This window comes from Hemitrygon akajei, unplaced genomic scaffold (genome assembly GCF_048418815.1).
Source record: "Hemitrygon akajei unplaced genomic scaffold, sHemAka1.3 Scf000061, whole genome shotgun sequence".
Lineage (NCBI taxonomy): Eukaryota > Metazoa > Chordata > Chondrichthyes > Myliobatiformes > Dasyatidae > Hemitrygon > Hemitrygon akajei.
The window spans coordinates 4,914,519-4,919,344 of record NW_027331947.1 but is presented as its reverse complement, the minus strand read 5'-3'; the positions used below and the strand labels follow the sequence as shown (position 1 = coordinate 4,919,344).

At 47.1% G+C, this 4,826-nt stretch overlaps 1 non-coding gene across 1 annotated transcript; it reads right to left on the bottom strand.

Annotated features, from left to right (window-relative positions):
- Positions 1–1,884: 1,884 nt before the first annotated feature.
- On the bottom strand, positions 1,885–1,956 carry trnae-cuc (transfer RNA glutamic acid (anticodon CUC)). Its single transcript has one exon. It is a non-coding gene; the product is annotated as a tRNA-Glu (tRNA).
- Positions 1,957–4,826: the final 2,870 nt, after the last annotated feature.

The window sequence follows — 4,826 nt, the reverse complement described above, 5'->3', positions numbered from 1 at the left end:
GAATATAAAGCAAGGATGTGATTCAGAGACTTTATAAAGAACTGGCGGGGCCTCGCTTGGAGTATTGTGAGCAGTTTTAGTTCCCTTACCTGAGAGAGTATGGCTGAAGCTGGAGAGGGTTGAAAGGAGATTCAGAGGAATGATGCTGGGATTGAATGGCTAGTGATATGAAGAGCGTTTGATGGCGCCGGGCCTGCATTCACTGGAATTCTGTAGATTGCGCGGGACCTCATTGGAAGCTATCGAATGGTGAAAGGCCTTGACAGGGCGGATGTTGAGAGGATGTTTCCTATGGTGGGAGAATCTAAGACCAAAGGACGCAGCCGCGAGATAGAGGAGCATCCTTTTAGAAGAGAGATGAGAAGTGAGTTGTTCAGCCAGCGAGTGGCGAATCTGTCGGATTCGTTGCCACAGGCCCCTGAGGAGTCCGAGTCTCTTTGTATATTTGTCAGAGATCGATAGATTCTTGATTGATCAGGGCATGAAATTATACCAGTAGAAAGCAGGAGAATGGGGCTTAGAGGAAATGTCGAAGCAAACCCGATGGGCCAAACGGCCTAATTCTGCTCCTATATTTTGTGGTCTTGTGGTGCTGAATCAGGTGGATGCAGGTTAAGCATAGACAGGAATCGGGTTGTTGTGGCAGCAAGTTAACACACACGATAATTCAAAATAAGCACATTATCCAGTTCGCCTACCAGCCCCAACCTGGAGTTCAGGATGCCATCGTCTACTTGCTGAACCGTGTCTACGACCACCTGGACAAGCCGGCGAGCACGGTGAGGGAGGGTCATGTTTTTTGACTTCTCCGGTGCGTTCAACACCATCCGCCCTGCTCTGCTGGGTGAGAAGCCGACAGTGATGCAGGTGGATGCTTCCCTGGTGTCATGGATTATTCATTACCTGACTGGCAGACAACAGTATGTGCTCTTGCAACACTGTGTGTCAGACAGAGTGGTCAGCAGCACTGGGGCTCCACAGGGGACTGTCCTGTCTCCCTTTCTCTTCACCATCTACACCTCGGACTTCAATTACTGCACAGAGTCTTGCCATCTTCAGAAGTTTTTTGATGACTCTGCCATAGTTGGAAGCATCAGCAAGGGAGATGAGGTTGAGTACAGGGCGACGGTGGGAAACTTTGTCACATGGTGTCAGCAGAATCATTTGCAGCTTAATGTGAAAAAGACTAAGGAGCTGGTGGTGGAACTGAGGAGGGCTAAGACACCAGTGACCCCTGTTTCCATCCAAAGGGTCAGTGTGGACATGGTGGAGGATTGCAAATACCTGGGGATACGAAATGACAACAGACTGGACTGGTCAAAGAACACTGAGGCTGTCTACAAAAAGGATCAGAGCCGTCTCTATTTCCTGAGGAGACTGAGGTCCTTTAACATCTGCCGGACGATACTGAGGATGTTCGACGAGGCTGTCGTGGCCAGTGCTATCATGTTTGCTGTTGTATGCTGGGACAGCAGGCTGAGGGTAGCAGACACCAACTGAATCAACAAACTCATTCGTAAGGCCAGTGATGTTGTGGGGGTGGAAGTGAACTCTCTGACGGTGGTGTCTGAAAAGAGGATGCATGCCACCTTGGACAATGTCTCCCACCGAGATGCATCACCGAGCGTCATAGGAAGTCATTCCTGACTGTGTCCGTCAAACTTTACAGCTCCTCCCTCGGAATGTCAGACACCCTGAGCCAATAGTCTGGTCCTGGACTAATTTCCACTTGGCATAATTTACCTATTATTATTTAATCATTCATGGATTTATATTGCTATATTTCTACACTATTCTTGGTTGGTGCGACTGTAACGAAACCCAATTTCCTTCGGGATCAATAAAGTATGCCTGTCTGATGAAATTACAACAGGCAATTTTTAATTCCCTGACCGGGAATCGAACCCGGGCCGCAGCGGTGAGAGCGCCGAATCCTAACCACTAGACCATCAGGGAATCTGACGAAACTCTGCCTACAGCAATAGACAACTATCAAACCCAGCAAAATAAAAAAAACAAAATTTGCACATTTTTGATAATAATGAATAAATGTGATCAATATTGCCACGAATCTACTGTTCAGCACTTTGCAGATCTCTTGTTTACCCAGTGCTTCTGGTTAAAGAACACTCTAGACTCTGAATGAATCAGTGGGAAACACTCGTTGTCCAGTGTCTTTATAAAGATGGTGACATTCATATTCTCTTATGAGCCCTCGGTCATTTTTGTTTCTGTCTGTCGCCTCAAAACACTTCAGTAGTCGGCCCTCCGATTCCCGTGACATTGTTGCCGATACATCTGGTATCTTGTTCCTTACCCTCCGCCTGGGTGGAGGTAGGATAAAGAAAACCAGACGTTCATAATGCCCTAAATATGTTCTGAGGGTGGAATGGTAGGCTTTCCTGATCGTGCTGTAGCAGTGGTCGAGTGTGCGGGAGCCCCGGTACTGAGGGTGACGTGCTGATGACAAATAAGCCCAGTTTTCATTAAACAAGCCTGATAGAAACCCCGCAATGATTTGGAAGTCCTCAGGGTAGGCAGCTCCTTGTTTGCTGGTCGCGGCGCTCAGTACATGGTTTGCTTGCTTAACATCTGCTTTGGCGGTTTCTGAAGTGCTGTCCGGATCAATGAGGAGAACCTCTCGGTAAGCAGCACCGACAGAACTCAATCATTGGATGTTGTGATTGGGAGAACAAGGGTGCGGCAAGACCGCTATATACGGAGAGCATGAAGAATTTATCACGAAACAACACCGCCGTTCAACATCCACCATCCCCCGAGCCCCTGCACCACAATACCGTCTTATCTTCTCCGAACGGTGGATCGAGAAGCCATACGGCTGTTCCACCGAACTGAGCCACGTCTCCATGAAACAGAGAAGACAGCAGCCCCTCATTTCCCTCCGAAACTGCAATGTTGCGCTTACGTAATGTATTGTGTTTTCAAGTAATTGGCCTTTGGCTAAGAAGATGCCGGGTAGAGGATGCTTCGTCGCCCGTCGAATTAGTCTGGCTTGAAGTTTTCCGAACCGACCTCTTTTCCGGCAATGGTAATGGCTGACCTTCGCTGATCGCTGAAAGGTGCCGCACCTGCATTCCCGAGAGTCAAGCCCATCTGGTCCTTCAGCAGCTCGTTAAACTGCCGGTTAATTTAGACAGCTCAACAGTACGTTTCTTAAAGGGAAACTAGGGGCTTCACATTGCAGAGACAGCGGTTCAGCAGATATAAATCTAGATATTTTGCGAGCTGCCGGCAATACGTCGCGTGTATCGCCAGTGCCATCGTGGATCTTTGGATTTATAAACAATTCTCAAAACTCCTAAATCCTTATCAATAATGTAGACTTCCCGTTCTGACTTAAGCCTGCAAGATGCATCACCTCGCAGGTCATCCCTCTCCCGTCTATCCCCCTCCCTCTTTCTACCGACACCAAACACGGGACTCCGATCTCTCTCCCCATCGAAAATCTTTCACCAACCAGCAATCTCTCTCCGCACCAGATCCCTCGACTTTCCAGGCCTCCCTCCTCATGGTCTTTATCTACCCACCTCTTTCTCTCGCTACCTCACCAGTCTCTGTCCCGGTGTCTTTCTCTCCAGTCCCTCCCTCCCGTCTCTCTGGCCAGCGTCGACTCCTTTCCCCGGTAATAACTTTTCTCCTCATTGACTGCTCGTGCGGTGTCATGGAGTGAAGATGGCGTGTGAACTTGTGTGCTTTATAGTTGAAATAATAAAAGTTTCTTGTTGGCAAATGCAGATATTCTGTACCTCACTGATCATTATGAAAAGGGGTGTTTCTTCTAACATCATTAATGTTGCCCATCAACAGGACATGCCCTCTGCAGTGTTACCATCGGGATGGAGATACAGAAGCCTGAAAGCTCGCGCTTAGTGATTCAGGAACAGCTTCTTCCCCTCCGCCACCAGCAACTCAGTTTCTTTTCCTCTATATTTATTTATACTTTATTTCATTGTACTGCTACATTAAAGTTAACACATTTCACCACATATCCCGAAGATATTAAATCTGGTTCTGATTCTGATTCAGATGCGGGGGATCTGTTAGTTTGAACGTAAATTAGTTGAAAGGTTATCAGAACATCGTGAGACGATGGGCTGTACTGTGCTGTAATATTCTATGTTCTGTGCCCTATCTAGTGTACCGTACCTTACTTTTTAAGTCCAATCGAATAATTATTTAATGTTACGAATCCTTCCTTTTCCAGATTACTCTCAATGCGTCTGATAATATTGCAGGAGAATTTAACAACAATAGGCCGTAAATGTGAGTGCCGACCGCTGGATGATATCAACAGTTTTGCTTGGAAATGACTCGTCAAGAACTACGAAATGATGAATTGCCCTCGGTGTTCAGACTATGCTGGTCATGGGGTATGAAGGGAAGTATCTGGACAAACAGGAACATTAGCGATAGACAGTATGGGCCAGTCCATAGTACGCCATATCTAACCAATTTTACAGATCTTTACCAGGCAGTTACCCGCAATGCTCTTGAAGAAATTTGTCAAGTTTCCGTGTGGGAGGATGCTCGGGAAGGATCAGTCGCCTGGCTTTCACAATGATGAAGTACATTGGATTCGCCATTGGATACGTTGGGGAAGCTAGAGTGTGGTAATGGATGGTTGTCTCTCTGACTGGGGACCTGTGATGAGTGGAGTATCCCAGGGATCGTTGTTGCGTCCGTTGTTGTTTGTCATCTATATCAATGATCTGGATAATAATGTCGGTAACTGGATCAGCAAATTTGCCGATGACAACAACATTACGTTACGGGTGTAGTCCACAGCGAGGAAGAGTACCGGAGCA